The sequence below is a fragment of the Oncorhynchus kisutch genome, linkage group LG27, assembly GCF_002021735.2.
Source record: "Oncorhynchus kisutch isolate 150728-3 linkage group LG27, Okis_V2, whole genome shotgun sequence".
NCBI lineage: Eukaryota > Metazoa > Chordata > Actinopteri > Salmoniformes > Salmonidae > Oncorhynchus > Oncorhynchus kisutch.
Window position 1 is genome coordinate 17,370,858 of NC_034200.2, and position 22,161 is coordinate 17,393,018.

Sequence of the window (22,161 nt, forward strand, 5' to 3'; positions counted from 1 at the left end):
GGCTGCTGTTTAATTATTTGTTACTTTTATTTTCTATTTAAAAAATTGTACTTATCTATTTTTTACTTAACACTTTTTTAAATTTTTTATTCTTAACTTCTTAAAGCATTGTTGGTTGGGCCTGTAAGTAAGCATTTCACTGTAAGGTTGTATTCAGTGCATGTGACAAATGACATTTAATTTGATCAAACCACACTCCCAAGATGGCTCTCGTTTGACTTCAGTCATGGCCTCTAGCGTTTCTTAATAAGCATCGATGAAAAACGAGGCCAAATCAGTGAGTGACCTTTAAACATTGTTTTTAAACTGTTGAATGCAGACTTCTGGTGCCAAATCTATGTGCTTGTGTCTTGTGACCATTTTGAAAAATCATATGAAACTTCTCTAAATGATAATACATAATATGACAATTTTTTTGTAAGTGCAACTTTGACATCTCTAGAGCCTGTAAAGTACAAAAGTTTTGTGCTGCACTATTGTGACCCATGGGATTAAATGGGTTATTAATTGAAAAAGCACCACTCTCCTGTTTTTAGTCAATCGTTTCTCTGAACAGACTGTTATATATTGCGGCTCCATTTCCCTGTGAGGTCAATTTTCAGCTCTCCGGCCGTGTGATGTGATAGGCTTGGCCCCATGCTTGCAAGGGTTTCTGACACTATCATGTCCATGTTTACTCCCCTGCTCAGTTGGCCAATCACCTCTCACCACTCCTTATATCCTACTCACCCCTTTGCATCCTCCAGACCTTCTCTTAGAGGCACCGGGGAGATTCAATCATCTCTCGCCCAGCCGCCCAGCCTATGGACACAAGGTGGAGTGCTGACAGGTGCGAGAGGGGCCAGATGTGCCCCTCGGACGTGAGGTCAGTGATTCACTGCTGGGCGACCGGGTCGGGGTCGCCTTCTAATGGGCTTGTAGTCTACTTCCCTCCTCCCCACTGCTTTCTCTGCCCACTTCCTATTTGGCCGATACGGTGCAATAACTGTGCAAAAGTTATACATTACAGTATGTAGCTTACATTCTTCATCATTAGTAGTTCAGAGATACATATTCCAATTAAGAAAACCATGTTCCACAGAGAAACACTTTGAATAACAAAGAGTAACAAATAGAGAGGTTAAGATAGAGCCGGAGAATACACATGGTGTTAGATAATAATGAGTTATCATTGGGCGGATAATTGGAATTAGAATTTAATATAGACTCTCTCTTTGTTATAGGCAGAACTTAGTGTTTTGTTTCTACTGTGTGGTAATTGCTCATAATAGACTACAGAGAATTTAAAAAACACTTCTCATTTTTATCTGCAAAGCCTACTTCTTCATCATGAGAGTAAATTTCTGGGAGAGCAATGGGCGCACACAAACTGCCAGCAGTCCCCCAAAAATATTTGAATTAGGAGTGTTTTGAAGCGTTTATAGACTAATTCCTGGTATTGCAGGAGTACAATTTTATTATTTCTGTCTTACGTGTCATTACCATTTCTGAGAGCAGACATTATTTTGTGAACAGCGTGAGACAATAACAGATTGTTGTGCACTGCACCGCTCTCCTGCCTATTGCAAAAATGTTTCTCAACAACATGTATTCTACTTTAATCAATAGTTTAGTTTGAAGATGAATAAACAAACAATCAAGCATCTGAGAATAGAGTGTATCTCATCTGCATATCATTGCAGGTTGGAAGAAAAATCCATTCCAAAACACATGCACAGTGGTATTTCACAATATCAATGTCAAATCGTGCTCCGACCGGGGTCAATCAAACAAACAAACCAAGTCAAATTGCTTCAAAGATAATTTAATTTCTATTTCTCTCAATTTCACAAGCTGAGTTGGTGATGTTACATAATAATATGAAGTGCGTGTGTGTCTCTGTGTGTGTGTGTATACAGCAGTGCTGTAAAGTACTTAAGTAAAAATACTTTAAAGTACAACTTAAGTAGTTTTTGGGGGTTACTGTACTTTACTATTTATATTTTTAACTACTTTTACTTCACTACATTCCCTAGGAAAATATTGTAATTTTTTACTCCATACATTTTCCTTGGCACCCAAAAGTACTCGTTACATTTTGAATGCTTAGCAGAACAGGAAAAGAGTCAAATTCACGCACTTATCAACCGAACATCCCTGGTCATTCTTACTGCCTCTGATCTGGAGGACTCACTAAACACACATGCTTGTTTGTAAATTATTTTCCCACCACTTCTATACAGTGGGGTCTGAAATTATTGACACCCTTGATAAAGATTAGCAATAAATACTCTATAAAATAAATAATTCAAATACTTAGCTATATTGTATGTTCAACAAAATTGGGAAATTATATTTTATACTACTACAATTGCTCAGAGAAAGAGATTTTGCTAAACAAGTAATATATTTCTTTATCAAAATGGTTGGGGTCAAAATGATTGACACCCCTAAAGATTCGTATAAATAAAATAGTCAAACCTTTAGTATTTGGTCCCATATTCCTATCATGCAATGACTACATCAAGCTTGTGACTCTGCAAACATTTTCAGTTAGTTTTGGTTGTGTTTCGAACATTTTGTGCCCAATAGATAAATGCAAGGTAAATAACGTATTGTGTCATTTTGGATTTATTTTTTAGTATAAATAAGAATATGATATGTTTTTAAACACTTGTACATTCATGTGGATGCTACCATGATTATGGATAATCCTGAAATAATGAGTGAGAAAGTTAGAGGGTCAAAGACCGTACCCCGAAGGCATACTATCCTCTCACCATTACCAATAATAGGATAGGTTAGCATGTCTTGGGAGTATGATCTTTGACCCTCTGTAACTTTTTCACTCATCATTATTCACGATTCATTCAGGATTATCCGTAATCATGGTAGAATCCACATTAATGTAGAATGTAGTTCAGAGCCGAAAACGCGACAATTAACTACAATGCCCACAATCCATTGCACCTGTACTGCCTGCTTTGTTATTCCCATATATGTACAATAGATGACTGATAATGGTGGGCGCTGTGTTGAAACCACAACCATTCCATCTTAGCACTCCTACACCATCATAAAAAATATTTTGCAAGCTATAGAAATGTACTCAACACCGATGAGAGGGATATAGACAGTTTGTGAGATAACTCTACCCCATTGATAGTTATAGAACTTGGGAATTAGCAGTCTTGAAAGTATGCCCTATATATTTTGAAGAACTACTACAATTGTTATTTCGTCAGATAGCTTTGCAGCTACTAGCTTGCCAGCTAGCTAGCTACTAGCCACACTTAATAGGATGACTCGTTGAGGAGCACAGAGATAAAGTTTTAGATGGTTGTCTGGCTGGCTGGTGTCTTGTTTTGCTCGCTTTGTACAAAATAATAAAATGCAGTAGGACAGGATCTTTCTAAATGCAGCTCTTTATTAGCTAGCTATAACTGGCATGTTCATGTGTCTCCGGCCATGATCAACTGAAAAAGACCTCACGACCTGGGTGGTATTCACCAATCATAGCGCAGTACGAAACGACGGTAAAATGCAACCAATTACAATTCATTCATGTTGACACATATGATATTACAGCTGGCTGCTACTGCCTGAGCAGAGATGAGATGATGACAAATAAATTAAATAATAGAAGTCATAAAAATAGTTTTAAGACAATGGGAGGTTTTTAATGTTTTGGCAATTGAATGTTCTCAATATTTGGCTTTGGAATTCCAATTAGAAAGCAACATTTTTTAAAATGTTGTTTTTTAAAATCAAAACCCAACTGTGAAAACAGTTTTTTTTAACCGAAACAAAACAGAACCAACCTGAAAAAGAACTAATCGCTCAGCCCTACCAAGCTAGGCCTACCTTTTCTCCGTGTGCCCAAGGGTTTACTTTCTGTTTTCTCTGGTAGCAGATTGACAAAACATGAAGAAACTAGCCAAAGATGACTCATAATCTTGTTATTTTCAGTAAGACTGCATTATACCCGGAATCTTTGTGCATAGCTCAGTGGCCGTGACATACTCAAATCTTTCACTCATTAGCACTGCCCCTTTCATCATTTAATAGATTGAAAACACTCAAAGCTGAGCGGCACACATTAGCTTTCAATAGCTCCTTGATTTGAATAATATTCAAATAAACACATCAGGGCTTGGCCCTCGACTCGAGTGCCTAGCTCTTCTTCTCAAATATCAAAGATCAAGACAAATATCTCAATTGCTGTTTATTATGTGCTAGATCTTAGTCAGGGGGCCAGGAGACATGTTGAGGTGTGTCTTAGTTTGGATGCCCACTGTGTACAACCTTACTTTTTCTATCAATCCTACATACATACTACAGTACCTTGCGCACGTCATAACCCATCATAACCCCTGTTGTACTAAGGAACACCTTATTTTCATGTAAATAAACTGGTCATTATATTTTAAAGTTGGAGGAAAAGTGCATAGCACATTCAGTAAGATACTATAAGTAGGTAGCCTTTGGACATGTCTTAGAACTGGACCTCTACCAGCACCAGTCCGTACACAGTGCATTCTGAAAGGATCCACATTTAGTTAAATTACAAACTTATGCTAAAATGTATGAAATGCATTTTTTTCCTCATCAATCTGCACACGAAACCCCATAATGACAAACAAAAACCTGTTTTTTTAGAATGTATATATAAAAAATAAATAGTAATACCTTATTTACATAAGTATTCAGACCCTTCGCTATGATACTCGAAATTGAGCTCAGGTGCATCTGTTTCCATTGATCATCCTTGAGACGTTTCTACAACTTGATTGGAGTCCACCTGTGGTAAATTCAACTGATTTGACATCAAAGGTACACACTTGTCTATATAAGATCCCACAGTTGACAGTGCATGTCACAGCAAAAACCAAGCCCTGAGGTTGAAGGAATTGTCCGTAGAGCTCCGAGACAGGATTGTGTAGAGGCACAGATCTGGGGAAGAGTATCAAAAAAATGTCTGCAGCATTGAAGGTCCCTAAGAACACAATTGCCTCCATCATTCTTAAATGGATAAAGTTTGGAACCACCAAGTCTCTTCCTAGAGCTGGCCACCCGGCCAAACTGAACAATTGGGGGAGAAGGGATTTGGTCAGGGAGGTGGCCAAGAACCCGATGGCCACTGACAGAGCTCCAGAGTTCCACTATGGAGATGGGAGAACCTTCCAGAAGGATAACCATCTCTGCACCACTTCACCAATCAGGCCTTTATGGTAGAGTGGTCAGACAGAAGCCACTCCTCTGTAAAAGGTACATGACAGCCTGCTTGGAGTTTGCCAAAAGGAACCTAAAGGACTCAGACTATGAGAAACAAGATTCCCTGGTCTGGTGAAACCAAGACGTAACTCTTTGGCCTGAATGCCATGCGTCATGTCTGGAGGAAACCTGTCACCATCCCTATGTTGAAGCATGGTGGTGGCAGCATCATACTGTGTGGATGTTTTTCAGCATCAGGTACTGGGATACTAGTCAGGATCGAAGGAAAGATGAATGGAGCAAATTACAGAGAGATCCTCGATGAAAACCTTCTCCAGAGCGCTCAGGACCTCAGACTGGGGTGAAGGTTCACCTTCCAACAGGACAACAACCCTAAGTACACAGCCAAGACAACGCAGGAGTGGCTTTGACAAGTCTCTAAATATCCTTGAGTGGCCCAGCCAGAGCCCGGACTTGAACCCGATCGAACATCTCTGGAGAGACCTGAAAATAGCTGTGCAGCAATGCCCCCCATCCAACCTGACTGAGAAGGGGAGAAACTCCCCAAATACGGTAGTGACAGGCTTGTAGCATCATACCCAAGAAGACTCAAGGCTGTGATCGCTGCCAAAAGTGCTTCAACAAAGTATTGAGTAAAGGATCTGAATACTTATGCAAATGTGATATTTCAGTTTTGCATTTTTTATACATTCGCAAAAATGTCTAAAAACCTGTTTTTGCTTTGTCAATATGAGGTATTGTGTGTAGATTGATGAGGGAAAAAATCGATTTAATCCATTTTAGAGTAAGGCTGTGACGTAACAAAATGTGGAAAAAGTCAAGGGGTCTGAATACTTTACAAATGCAGTGCTCAGGGGAGAGAGGGCAAGTTTGGCCTGGTGGTTTGTAACGCACAAGCATCCTGGAGGCCCGCACAGGATCTCTCAGCATGGGAGGAGAACCAGGAAGAGCCAGCACCTACGGTATGAGATCTTTCAACATGGTGCATGCCTCCAATGTCTCCATGGACTGTACTGTGGCAACCAAATCCTCATACACTTTTAATACATGTGTTCTACTAATCAAACCAACCAGGCTGTAAACCTGGAGATTGGAGAAATCTCCATATACTCTGTAAGAGAGCAATGAAATTCAACCAAAAAATTGGAGACACCTTGGAAAAGCCACGCACGCTTCCCCCATGTTGGAAAGATTCAGAATTTCTTCAATGCTGGCCATAAAAATTTGCCCACATTTAAGCTATTGTTGATATTTCACACAATGTTGGGGTAAATGTTTGTTTGGATGTCTATGCCAATATATGTTCATGTCATCATCACCAATCAACTTCCTTAAAGTACAGATCAACTATAATGTGAAATTCACCTCACTAGCAAGCATGCTATATAATGCTAGGTATTGTAATGAGTGCGCTGAGAGTCGGGAAGCAAGTATAGCGAGTGAGTGTTTTAATAAATGAACAAAACAATAAACACAAAACTCAAACAACGCACTGACATGAAAACAGTCAATAACACCTGAGGAAAGCACCAAAGGGAGTGACCGCTATAGGGAAGATAATCAAGGATGTGATGGAGTCCAGGTGAGTGTCATGAGGCGCTGGTGTGCTTGACAATGGTGACAGGTGTGCGGAATAATCAGCAGCCTGATGATCTAGAGGCCGGAGAGGAAGTATACGTGACAGGTATCGAAAGGCAATCCAGTAGACACTGGAAGCTATAGTGAAAGTCAATTGGTCAATAGCACCGAAATGTCACAGTGTATTTGCGTAAAGTTAAACTTCTCTTCTGTTCTCACTCCCTCGCCCATGCTTGCATTGCCCAACGGTCCCCCGCCCACTTTGCTTCCCATCATTGAAAATGATTGGGGCTTCCGTTGTTTCATCGCCCACATCGTGTTATGTGGACACGGTCTGCTACACTGAAAAACGGCTTTACCTACCATCACCGATTTCTATATGGCTAGCTTTGCTACCAGCTTATACGAACAGGAGTTAGAATTTGGCAGCCAGTTTTTCTAATCCTAAATAATATCCAGCAAAAACAGCCGAATATATCAACATCGGATTTTATTAACTACATTGTGGGCCTGTTAGAATGTTATTCAAATAACTCTTTCCATCTCTGCTTCTCTCTCTCTCTCTCTCTCTCTCTCTCTCTCTCTCTCTCTCTCTCTCTGAGAGAGGGCTTTTCAGAGAGGTTTTCTTTTTTCTCGCAATATGCTACCAATTATTCAGTAAGGTTCTGGAGAATACTAAAGAGAGGCAGGGCATGTGAGGATATCAAAGATAAAACGAATACTTTATCCTGCAGCACCATTATATTTCATGTCGCTCTGCCGTCAATACATTTGAATGAATATGCATTACTGTCCAATTAATATCCTAAATACAAATGTTACATGTAAGTCTGACTGATTAATGCCTTTTAACAACTTACTAAAATGTGTATTAATAACATTATTTAATCATCTATTAATAAGTGGTCATTAAAAACGTAAAAATATTGCTTCCCTAATGCTAAACCTTTCTTCTGAACTGATGAAGGTTTCTCTTCAGTACCAAAACCATCACTATCAAACCCTTCAAGGCAGCTGTGGAAAGACACACTGACCTTGTTTCCAACATGTATCACCGTGGTAACATCTGTCTGTATGACAGCCAGGTGATAGACATGTGACTAAAGCTGCCTCTGAGTCCCTGTTAGCCAAGTGGTAAGGTTCTCTAAGTCGCCTCTGAGCTGTAAAACAAATTGCTCACACACCCGAAACCTTTCCCAGTCTAAGTAGGAGTACGCCAGCACGAACATGTGCAGCTGATGGAGGGAAAGGAGACAGTTTTTTATAGCAGTCAATCGAAAACTGCTTCAATCCGGAAAACAGAACAGGGCTTCTACGCATTAACATAAACATTGATAATGACTTCTTCTCACAGGGAAAGGGGGCCCACAACATGTTTTCCACAATAGCAGGTACAATATCCAATTATGTACAGATGTTAACTTCACACAGCGCTGCTTTGCTCACATCTGTTTGTTAGAGGGAGAGCTCATTAGGACAAGGGAGTTTTAAACCCCCACCATCAAACACAGCTTGGCACATTTTATGACAGCATGTTGAGCATTTACAACAAACATCCCTGACTCTTGTAAAATTTGGGGTCTTTGGAGTTGATGACTTAGAGAAGTCTTGTAACGATTGTCTTCGGGAGAAAGAGAGGAGGACCAAAGTGCAGCGTGGTAAGTGTTCATAATTTTAATTAAAGAAAGCACTGAACACTGAATCAATACAAAAATAACTAAATGAACGAACGAAACGAAACAGTCCTGTCTGGTGACATACACACGTAACACAAAGACAGAAAATAAACACCCACAAAACCCAGGTGGAAAAAGGCTACCTAAGTATGATTCTCAATCAGAGACAACTAACGACACCTGCCTCTGATTGAGAACCATACTAGGCCGAACACAGAAACCAAACATAGAAAAACAAACAGACTGCCCACCCCAACTCACGCCCTGACCATATAAACAAAGACAAAACAAAGGAACTAAGGTCAGAACGTGACAGTACCCCCCCCCCCCCCCAAAGGTGCGGACTCGGCCGCAAAACCTGAACCTATAGGGGAGGGTCTGGGTGGGCGTCTGTCCGTGGTGGCGGCTCTGGCGCGGGACGTGGACCCCACTTCACCACAGTTTTTCTCTGCCTCCTCAACCGCCCCCGTGGCCTCTTATGAGCGGAGACCCTCGCCGCCGACCTCTGACTGGGGACCCTAGCCATGGGTCCCGAATGGACGGGAGATTCCGGCAGCACCGGAGGGAAGGATGACTCCGGCAGCGCCGGACAGGCGGGAGACTCCGGCGGCACCGGACAGTCGGGAGACTCCGGGAGCTCCCGGAGTGAAGGGCAACTCTGGCATAGCTGTCGTGACAGGCAGCTCTGGCAGCTCCTGGCTGACTGACGGCTCTGGCAGCTCCTGGCTGACTGACGGCTCAGGACAGACTGGCGGCTCTGGCGGCTCAGGACAGACGGGAGACTCTGGCGGCTCAGGACAGATGGGAGACTCTGGCGGCTCAGGACAGACGGGAGACTCTGGCGGCTCAGGACAGACGGGAGACTCTGGCGGCTCAGGACAGACGGGAGACTCTGGCGGCTCAGGACAGACGGGAGACTCTGGCAGCACAGGACAGATGGGAGACTCTGGCAGCTCAGGACAGACGGGAGACTCTGGCAGCGCTGGAGAGGAAGGCTCTGACAGCACTAGACAGGCGGGAGCTCCTGTAGGGAGAAGACGGAGAGACAGCCTGGTGCGGAGGGCTGGCACCGGAGGGCTGGTGCGTGGAGGTGGCACTGGATAGACCGGACCGTGCAGGCGCACTGGAGCTCTTGAGTACCGAGCCTGCCCAACCTTACCTGGTTGAATGCTCCCCGTAGCCAGGCCAGTGTGGCGAGGTGGAATAGCCTGCACTGTGCTGTGCTGGCGAACCGGGGACACCATGCGTAAGGCTGGTGCCATGTACGTCGGCCCGAGAAGACGCACTGGAGACCAGATGCGTAGAGCCGGCTTCATGGCACCTGGCTCGATGCCCACTCTAACCAGGCCGATACGAGGAGCTGGAATGTACCGCACACGCACCGGGGACAATGTGCGCTCCACCGCATAACACGGTGCCTGCCCGGTCCCTCTCGCTCTCCGGTAAGCACAGGGAGTTGGCGCAGGTCTCCTACCTGCCTTAGCCACACTCCCTGTGTGCCCCCCCAATACATTTTTGGGGCTGCCTCTCGGGCTTCCTTGCCAGCCGTGTTCCCTCGTATCGCTGGCTCCTCTCTACGGCTGCCTCTGCTCTCCTAGCTGCCTCCACCTGTTCCAGTGGGAGGCGATCCCTTCCAGCCAGGATCTCCTCCCATGTGTAGCAACCCTTCCCATCCAAAATGTCCTCCCATGTCCAGGAGTCCTGACATCGCTGCTGCTGCTGCCCGTTACCACGCTGCTTGGTCCTTTTGTGGTGGGTATTTCTGTAACGATCATCTCGGGAGAAAGAGAGGAGGACCAAAGCGCAGGGTGGTAAGTGTTCATAATTTTTATTAAAGAAAGCACTGAACACTGAATCAATACAAAAATAACAAAATGAACGAACGAAACAAAACAGTCCTGTCTGGTGACATACACACCTAACACAAAGACAGAAAATAACCACCCACAAACCCAGGTGGAAAAGGCTACCTAAGTATGATTCTCAGAGACAACTAACGACACCTGCCTCTGATTGAGAACCATAGTAGGCCGAACACAGAAACCAAACATAGAAAAACAAACATAGACTGCCCACCCCAACTCACACCCTGACCATATAAACATAGACATAACAAAGGAACTAAGGTCAGAACATGACAAGTATCTTCTACTCTGACATTACACTCCAGAAAAGAAATTAAAGAATCCAGTTTGTACTGTAAGATGTATTTCACATTTTTGTATGTAAAAGCCAACTGATGCAATTGACATTTTCCAACATTTCAGTATTGTATAAAAGATTGCTACATGGTCTGATACGAACATTATGACATGTTAACATGTATTATAACACATATTATATATTTTCAGCAGTATACCCTGGTGGATACTGACTAGTGCCACGTCATATTGAAATGTGAGCTGGGATGCCTGAAATTCTCCCCTGCGGAGTCTGCTTGACACCATGGTATCTTTGAAAATACCCCCCTTGCCCAAATTACTAAAATTGCAAAGTAGACATTTCAAAGCGTCAAGGACACAGCAGGAGCATGTGTGAAACCACTTTTATTTCATTAGAGTATCAGGACACGGGATGTCGAACGGAGGTCCCACGCTGCTAATATAATTGGCTTCTTGTAAGGCAGGGCAGAAGCATGACATTGTGCTCCCCACGAAAAATAAAAAAGTTTATTGGCTTGACTTGCACATATGCTTAACTATATTTCTGACAAGTTACAACTGTGCCATATTATTTATGTCCTTTCCAATAAACAAAGAAGAAGGGTTGCGAGTCAGACAGTGCTTGTTTCCACGTCACTGAGGGATTAATTGATTTGAGAGGAATTCTCAACAACTTCTTAGTTAGCAGTAAACTAAAAATAGTGGCCACTGGGGTGGCTTTCAGAGCGGCTTTCCATCCAATCACAATTTCCGAGCCCAGCAGCCCTTCGGTTAACAGCATTAATCACTGTAGAGTTGAATGGCATTCTTTAATTGACATATACAACGTAGTGTGTAAACCGTACCCTCTATAAGGTTCTGGTGTGCACGGAGGCAGAGAAAACATGACCTTTAAAACCTGCTTTGTCGAGCAGATCTGCTACTTGCACACACTGCAGTACTACTATACACAGCCCTTTCGCAACGCACAGACCTTTTAGAATCAGGTTGATTGAGCGTTGCCCAAAATGGTTCAGGCCTATCTCATATTCTGAAGCCCCGGGTTAGCCCGTTAAACAGGATGGTCCACTAGGCTCAACAAGCACTTGGCTACTCTGGCTGGCAGGGGGTGGCTGGCAGGGCTGGTTCAAACTCAATGACGCGAGACTGGAAGTTTTTATAAGAGTACGGCTCATTGTGATTGACTGCTGTCGTAATGCTCATTAATTAAGTTGTGCCACGATGCCACCCAGGGCGTATAATGCTTGAATTTGAGTCAAACAAAAGGCAAAGTGGTCTACTGCATGGAAAGGCAGAGGTCAGGTCAGTCTCTCTGTGTCCTCTCACATTTTAGCTCAGCTGAATGCCCCCATTGTTGTGGGAATTGAGCGATAGAAGGCATTATTATCTCTTTGAAGGAACTTTTTTCCTATTCACAATGTCATTGGGCTGGATGCTGATAGGGGAAACTTGTTGAATGATCAGAGAAATTATATTCAAAGCTTTTCTTTATTGTGATTTACAGAAAAATAAGTCATGGATGCTTCAATAGCCAACAAGAAGTCCAAATGGGCTGACCAATTGGATCCTGGTCTGCTTAAGTTTTCAGCGCCCATCATTGTTGGCTCAATAATCCACATTTTTTATTTAACATTGTTATCAGGAAATATTCCAAAAGTTTGGAAATCAGCTCTTCTGCTGCTACTCCATAATGGCAGGGATAGTAGTGATGTTAATAAGTATAGACCCATTTCAATGCTTCCTTGTCAAGCTAAGAGGCAAAAAAATGGAGCCGACAGAGAGCTGCTTCGCTTCTAGTCCTTGGGAAACTTTGGAGGATTTCGTTTTTTTAATGTATTATTTCTTACATTGTTAGCCCAGAAAACTCTTATGTGTTATTACATACAGCCGGGAAGAACTATTGGCTATCAGAGCGGGATAAACTTACCAGCACTACGACCAGGAATAAGACTTTCCAGAAGTGGATCCTTTGTCCGCACCACCCAGGGCATTTGAACTGATTCCAGAGGCCAACCAAAAACAACACCACTCGAGAAGAGGGAGCCAGACCGGTCTTCTCGTCAGACTTAGGTGGCGTGCACAATACCCACCGCTTCTGAGTATATTACTTGCTAACGTCCAGTCCCTAGATAACAAAGTTGACTAGATCAGGGGGCAAGGGTTGCTTTCCAGAGAGACATCAGGGATTGTAACATACTCTGTTTCACGGAAACATGGCTCTATCGGGATATACTGTCGGAGTCGGTGCAGCCACCTGGATTCTCAGTGAATCGGACTGACAGGTATAAACATCTCTCCAGGAAGAAGAAGGGCGGGGGTGGGTTTCATGATTAACGACTCATGGTGTAATTGTAACCACATTCAGGAACTCAAGTCCTTTTGTTCAACTGACCTAAACTTCCTCACAATCAAATTGACAGTATTATCTCCCAAGACAATTCTCTTTGGTCACAGCCGTGTATATCCCCCCTCAAGCCGATACCACCCCAAGGAACTTCATTGGACTTTATGCAAACTGGAAACCATATATTCTGGGGCTGCATCTATTGTAGCTGGGGATTTTAACGAAGCAAGTTTGAGGAAAATTATACCTAAATTCTATCAGCATATTAACTGTAGCACTCGCGCTGGAAAAACACTTGACCATTGCTACTCTATCTTCCGTGATGCATACAAGGCCCTCCCCCGCCCTCCTTTCGGCAAATCTGAACATGACTCCATTTTGCTCCTCCCTTCCTATAGGCGGAAACTCAAACAGAAAGCACTCGTGCTAAGGACTATTCAATGTTGGTCTGACCAATCGGAATCCACCCTTCAAGATTGTTTTGACCACGCAGACTGGGATATGTTTCAGGTAGCTTCCAAGAATAATATTGATGTGTACACTGAGATGGTTACTGATTTCATCAAGAAGTGTATAGGAGATGTTGTATCCACTGTGGCTATTAAAACGTACCCTAATCAGAAACCGTGGATAGATGGCAGAATATGCGCATAAACTGAAAGCACAAAGCACAGCATTTAACCATGGCAAGGTGACGGGGAATATGCAGAATACAAACAGAGTAGTTATTCCCTCCACAAGGCAATCAAACAGGAAAAACGTCAATATCGAAACACTGACGTCGCAGACACCAACGTCTTGCTGCCAGACAAGCTTAACACGTTCTTTGACCGCTTTGAGGATAACACAGTGCCACTGATGGGGCCAGCTACCAAGGAATGTGGTTCCTTCTCCGTGGCCAATGATAAACATGTTAACCCTCGAAAGGCTGCCGGTCCAGACGGCATCCCTAGCCGCGTCCTAAGAGCATGCGCAGACCAGCTGGCTGGTGTGTTTACAGACATATTCAATCTCTCCCTGTCCCCACATGCTTCAAGATGGCCACCATTGTTCCTGTACCCAAGAATGCAAAGGTAACTGAACTAAATGGCTATCGCCACATAGAACTCGCCTCTGTCATCATGAAGTGCTTTGAGAGGCAAGTTAAGGATCATATCACCTGACCACCTTAGACACTGAGCTGTCAATTTTTTAAAATACTTTTTATCATGCTATTTTATTGAGTAAGTTGTCCTCGATACGCCTGAGTTCTGACCCCTGTTTGTGGTTTCATGATTGTCTTAGTGACAGAAATCAGGCAAGTGTGATTGATGGGGTTAAGTCCAAATTCCTTGAAGTATAGAGCCATGAAAAGTATTTCCCCCCTTTCTAATTGTCTCTATTTTGCATATTTTTGATATTGAATGTTATCGAAACCTAATATTAGATAAAGGGAAATTGAGTTTACAAATAACAAAACAAATGTATACTTATTTAATTTATTCAATTAACAAAGTTATGCAACACAATCTGAAGTGTGTATATATATATATATATATATATATATATATATATATTTTTGGGTCTGTTTTTGTATACTTGAGTATACTTGTAATATATTAAAATATACTTTTTTTTATCTTGGGTTAATACAGGCAAAACTAAATACATGTTTTTTTCAAGTTCTCATAAGATTGTGTTAGATGGATTGCATCTTTACTCATCAAATGGTTCTATAATCAAATGGGTCCCTACATACAAATAACTTTGAGCTTGTTAAGAAACCAAGATTTAAAGTGAGCTTTTTTACAGAACCAGGTTTTTGTCTCTTTCTAGTCAGCAGGAAGCAGATTGTGCAGTCAAACTTTCTACCTGTTCTTGATTATGGTGATACTATTTATCAAAGTGCAGCTGCCTCTTCTCTTAAACCCTTGGATGACGTTTGTCAGGAGACAGGAGACAGTTTAATTAATAGAAGACTAATTGATCAGATATAAAAATATCTGAAGAGTTATATTCTGGAAATTATAACTTTGTAATTTGAAGACTTTCTGAGGTGCTCGGACTTCCTAGTTAATTACATTTACATGACTAGTTTAATCACGTAATAATAATTACAGAGAATTGATTTGATAAAATAACAGTCTTCACTTTTAATGATGCCAAAGACACGGCAGTACAATACACATTAGCATTCCAGTCCTCTTTTGATCCATAATACTCTCTTTCCTATGTAACTTGTCAATTCATAAACAGCCTACAGTCAACCTCCTACAAGCTACCCCCCTACTTTTTTCAATTTCCGCCTGAAGACATACCCAAATCTAACTGCCTGTAGCTCTGGCCCAGAAGCAAGGATATGCATATTCTTGGTACCATTTGAAAGAAAACACTCACACTCTGTAAATGTGACTTGAATGTAGGAGAATATAACACAATAGATCTGGTTTAGATAATACAATGAAAAAAACATGTTTTTTTATTTTTATTTTGTATCATCATCTTTTAAATGAACAAGATAAAACAAACATTCAGATAGGATGATGGGGACAATTTCAGTGAAACATTTAAGAGGGAACACTACTTGTGCAAAGTTTCAGAATGATAACTTCCAAAATGAGTGTGCTACATGACATTTATCATGAAGTCACCCAGGTTTCCCACACAAGTAGCCCAAATGTACCCAAGTGGCCAAATTGGTGAAGGTATACATTTTGAAACAAATAACTATATACAAAATGCCAAAATGGTATTCTAACACACCCCCCCAAAAAATGGAGAAAAAAATATGTAAAAAATATATATACATTTACAAAATAACATGGGTAACTATTTACACTTTCAATATTTCAAAGACCCTCATTCCCCTATGAAATCAAATGTATTTATATAGCCCTTCATACATCAGCTAATATCTCAAAGTGCTGTACAGGAACCCAGCCTAAAACCCCAAACTGCAATCAATGCAGATGTAGAAGCATGGTGGCTAGGAAAAACTCCCTAGAAAGGCCAAAACCTAGGAAGAAACCTAGAGAGGAACCAGGCTATGAGGGGTGACCAGTCCTCGTCTGGCAGTGCCGGGTGGCGATTATAACAGAACATGGCCGAGATTTTCGTTCATAGATGACCAGCAGGGTCAAATAATAATAATCACAGTAGTTGTAGAGGATGCAACAGGACAGCACCTCAAGAGTGAATATGAACAGTTAAGGGTTCCATAGCCACAGGCAGAACAGTTGAAACTGGAAAAGCAGCAAGGCCAGGTGGACTGGGGACAGCAAGGAGTCATCATGCCAGGTAGTCCTGACGCATGGTCCTATGGCTCAGGTCCTCCGAAAGAGAGAAAGAGAGAATTAGAGAGAGCATACTTAAATTCACACAGGACACCGGATAAGACATAAGAAGTACTCCAGATATAACAAACTGACCCTAGCCCCCCGACACAAACTACTTCAGCATAAATACTGGAGGTTGAGACAGGAGGGGTCAGGAGACACTGTGGCCCCATCTGATGAGACCCCCGGACAGGGCCAAACAGGAATGATATAACATCACCCACCTTGCCAAATCTCTACACAATATTGTGCTGCTGAGGTATAATAAACATATATATATATGCTAGAGCTACTGTCTCTTTTATATTATGACATTTCAGCTAGATCTACTGTCTCTATTATATTACAACAGACCAGCTGTATCTACTGTCTCCATTTCACTTTGGCCATTGTTGTGGGCCTGCCCTCCCCTCAACAGCCTCAAATAGGCTATTTCATGTGGGTTGGGGTGGGGCGGCAGACACATTTCATCACTTTTCATTACATTTCATTACATCATTTCATCACATTTCATTACATTACATTTGTATATATTGCTTCTAAAATTAAAAAAATCACAAATAATATTTTATATTATTAATTTCAAACAAGGTCATTAGCATGAGAAGAACTTACCAGTCCAAAACGGTGACATTGTTCCTCTTCTGCAGGCACCGTTACAGATTATACACAGTGGCTACAACGGTGTCCTCTCATTTAAAAAAATATTCCTCCACTTGGGAATCGCTAAATGAATCGTCCTACAACAATCTGTCTCACTTTTCCGATCAATTTCTTTCTTTCTTTCTAAAATTGTGTGTACATCTGTATATCTTGACTTAGATTTAGCTTTCCCTGACTTAGTCGCCATACTGATTGATATATAAACAGCTGAATCTGCGCTTTTACCAAAACAATGCTGTGCGTAAAATGCATAGCTCCTTCCGGAATAAAACTTCAAAAGCGAATGACTCTCTTTACTTTACCTCAGATCATTGGCTATCTACCCAGCTAGATTTCAAGACGATCAGTGGTCATTGGCTTAAAATACAGTCAATCAACGAAACAGTGATCATATCATTGGTGCACAGTGATGTCATTACTTGTTGTCTTCAAATCGGTTTCTTTCAGTCAATACGTCCTGCGAAATGGTCCATCAGGTTTGGTTGTGTTACAAACAAACCAGTTGATTGCAATGAAACCAAACATGACTGGAAAAGTCACGTTTTGTGTCGGTTATTTACCTGGAATGTGTCGTCGAAAATGGAATGAGACGGAATTCACGACACCAGCGGTCCACAAAATGTTCCGTGTTAGGCTATAAAAACGGATTTGATCAAACAAAAGATCATTCATTGTGTAACAATGAGCATTGGGATTGCAAACAGATGAAGATCGTCAAAGGTAAACAATTTATTTTAATGCAGTTTGTGATGTTGTTACGCCTGTGCTGGTTGAAATAGTTGTTTTTTATGGCGCTCTATCCTCAGATAATCGCATCGTATTCTTTCGCAGTAAATCCTTTTTTAAATCTGACAATGCAGTTGGATTAGCAAGATTCTAGCCTTTCGATACATGTGAGACACTTGTATTTTCATTGAATGTTTAATATGACTATTTATGTAGCGATCACTGTATGTTGTGGAATTTCAGCCCGCTACCGGGTTCCTTACTCAGAGAGGTTAAGTGAGAACTGAAGCTTGCCTGTATTATTAGGCCACCTCTGGAGACCGTCTCCCATTCCTCACTTCCCTCATCAACTCATACCTGACAAGTCAAAATGGCCTGAGCTGCTCTCCTCCTCAAGAAACCAACACTCAACTCATCTGACTTCAACAAATATAGACCTGTATATGTTCTTTCTTTTCTTTCCAAAACACTTGAGTGTGCTGTCTCTGATGAACTCTGTCGTTATCTTTCTCAGAACGATCTTCTTAACCCTAACCATTCTGGCTTCAAGATGGATCATTCAACTGAGAATGCTTTTGTGATAGAATTGAAAGTGCCTAATAACGAAATAATAATACAGAATCATAATGTGTACCAGTAAGTAATATGCCATTCATTTATCTCAATGTTGATTATGCGATCTGTGTTCTCTATTGATGTCTGATCTGAGTTTGTTTGGTTATCCCTAGGAATTCCTATAGGGTCGCATGGGGCTTCCCAGCTCACTCATTACAAGTGACTTGAAGCCGAATCTCTGTGTGATTTATTAACATATTTCCCCCTTTCAGGAGTATAACATTTTGGAGGCTCTGCTAAAATGCACATAAGATCATCTACACGAGATAGGAAGACCCTTAACCGACAACATTCATCAAATTCAACTCAGGCAGATGACAGAGTGTGACAGACGGCTATAGTGGCGATTTCACAGACACTGAAAAAGGAGTATGTGCAAACTGAGATCAGAGTGGACATCAGGGAGCAGCAAGGTCCATTTAAGTAAAAGAGAACGTTCACGAAAAGTGTTGTCAACTTTTTTTTCTAGTAAAATAGAACCAGCATTAGAGGAAATGCAAATAGAAGTGAAATGAGCATTGTATAAACTGACGAAAGACAATGTCATTGAAATAACTTATCAAGACCAAACGAAGAGAATCTAACTAGGAACATGCGCATGACACAACGGGAAGAAGTAAAAGACCTAGAGGATGAGGGTACGTCTGAACTGTTGAACCTTATAAATGAGAAACAGGAGTTCAGTTCAACGGACGGAGCGAATAAAAATGAAGAAAACGAAAAACTACAAACAGAGCTACAGTAATTAAGGCTTCCACTAAATCAAAATGAAAGTGAGATGCAGGAGCTTGTTATTAACAAAAATGGAAACGACACTGACACAAAACAGGCCCCGCCCCCTCCTCAAAACACATTGCAAATGCACTCTTTGTATGGCACAAATAGTTCAAGACAACAGATCAAATAGGTGAACCAGGCCAAAAAGACAGACTCACATTCTCCAGCCTTGCTCACCAAATCGAAAACAGACTGAATCAATGGTATCCAGAGATAGAAATAGTGGATGCAGTGGTAAGCATCTGGGAGTGGTATTGGTATTGCATCTGGGATGCAAATGTGGAACTATCTGGAAGAAGTCAGAGTTGACTCTGCCCACACTGAGGAGAATACTGCAGTCTCACTACCAAGAGAAGGGTGCAAAGGAACTGTGAAGCCAACTCGCATCAGAAATATAAAGAAGCAAAGAGACCCCACAAAACATCCTAATCCGTTCCTTAGATCTGAGACAGAAAATCCTGTCTGCCTCACAGGAAGCAAAGTCTGGACTTAAGTATGACTCAGCACTGGTCCAGAGCAGGTTCATGCATACTGTCCTGACTGGTCTACAAAATGACAACACAAGAACGTACATGCAGCCATACCTCTTAGACACAAAAACTACAGATGAGCTGTTCCTAGAGAAACTGAATGCTGCATGTGCTAGCGAGACAGAGAAACAGAACAAAAGAGAAACGGCTATGCCACATTGGCCCGGCACTGTCCAATCACCTCAGACTGATGAGGCTCTTGTTGAAAAGAAATGCCCGCCCCAACAGAATACACCAAAACTTCCCCCTGAACTGGTATCATAGCTAAAAGAACTGAGGTCTGACATGATGGTGTTAAAGACCTTGAGTGCTGAAGCCTCACAAATCAGAGAATCCATACAACAACCTGTGTTTATACCGCAGCAATGTGACAACATGACAACGCATTATCAAGCACAAGTCCCACCGCAGCAGCACTGGCCAGCTTGTGGCCTGGGACGGATGAGGGAAACCATCCAGGGCCATCAACAGCAATTTGAACCACCGGTGAGAGAAGTGGCCCAGTTCCAGCAGAGATATGCACCACAGCAATACAGTGCACCCGCAAACCGTGCCCGTATGAGAACGTGCTTCCACTGTCAACACAGCGGATCAGAGGAGTGCTGCCAGCACTGTTACAGATGTGGGAGCAGCGACTACTTTCTGGTAGGCTGCTGGTTCAGATGAACAAGGCCAACGAGAGAGGTCCCTTTAAACGATGACAGGTTGCCCCCGGGGGACAGAGAGTAACCATTCACACAGACACATCGCAACACTGTACAACCTGTGGAATGAGACAAAAGGGCAATGGACGGAAACAGTGCTCTTCCGGTAAGAACAGTGCTCTTCCTGTAAGAACATCAAAAGGAACACTGGGCTGAACACCGGAAATACTGCACAGAGACCGTACTCCTGTATGAAGACTAATGTAACAAAGAAGACTTCTGCTGAGGTAAGCCAGCCTTCTACTGTAACTGCCTTAGTAGGAAAACAGTGCTTTGTTGAATGCTGTCTACAGGGCCAGAGAACTCAAGCCTTGTGGGACACTGGCTCTACGGTGTGTATCATTGATGAACTGTGGAAAGATGAAAACTTACCTGGTGTTAGGCTGAAAAATGTTGCAGATATAATTGACTCACCTAACTCACTACAGATATTGTAGTAGCTGCCAATTGAATGAACATGCCTTATGCAGTTTGGATAGAAGTGACTTTCAAACTGCCCTCAGAGGCAACTGACATTAAATAACTAGTCATCCCAGTGCTCGAGATGAAGGGCTATCTCATCCAATTATTGGCATTAATGTGATTGAGCAAATCGTCAACAACAATGTACAGCTAGGAGGCACATGCACAGAGCAGTTAAATGAGACAGTGAGAATGGCCTTTCCTAGCCTAACGAAAAACAATGTCCAGGCCTTCATAGAGCTAGTGACTGCTGAACAGTCATACGAGCAGCTGGTGAAAACTACAAAAGAGAAGATCAACATAGCTGAACCGCACACTGATCTTTTTTTTAATTTTTTTTTAACCTTTATTTAACCAGGCAAGTCAGTTAAGAACACATTCTTATTTTCAATGACGGCCTGGGAACAGTGGGTTAACTGCCTGTTCAGGGGCAGAACGACAGATTTGTACCTTGTCAGCTCGGGGGTTTGAACTCGCAACCTTCCGGTTACTAGTCCAATGCTCTAACCACTAGGCTACACTGCCGCCCCGATCTTTGAGCCTGATGTTAACCCTCAGTGGCCTTTAGTTCTATGCGACTCTTAGTAAAGCTGAGAAAAGATGCCTCTCCACATATCATCCTGACACCAATGTATCCTGCCACCACATGTCATCATTGATGTTCAGAACGTCACAGACCATGACATCATGTTAACAGGGTGAACTGTAATTGGCACTTGTTGCTGTTAATAGAGTTCAGACAGAGTGAAAATACTGAAGACTTATAGGATCCTCCTGTTGATCTGAGGTACCTCGACACTCAGCAGCAACAATTCATTCACCAACTGTTGAGAGAGGAATCAAGCTCATTTTCCAAATGAGACATTGGCTGCATTGAGCATCTGAATCTGAGCATTTCATTAAAAGACAGTGATCCTGTTGCACAAACCCACCATGATACAAAGAGATGAAAGGCTACATGCATGACCCGATAGCACAGGGCTTCGTGGAAAGGTCCAGCTCTCCTTACTTTTCTCTAGTCGTATGTGTAAGGAAATGGGACGGCAGCTCACGACTGTGCATAGACTAGCCAATATCCAGAGTACAGGATATCATGGACAGCCTTGGAGAAAATTCCTAGGTTTTCACCCTTGGATCAGGGACAAGCATATCACTAGGGGTCCATGGCAAAGGAAATCAGCCTTTGTGACCCCATTGAGCCTGTATGAGTGGGTTTGGTTTCCTTATGGACTCATGAATGCACCAGCAGCCTTCCAGCACTTTATGGAGGAATGTTTGGATGGCTTGAGAGATGAGACCTGTGTCCCGCATCTGGACAACACCCTCGTCTTCAGCAAGAACTTTGAGATCCATGTCAACTATTTTAGAAAAGTACTACAGAGACTAAGAGAATATG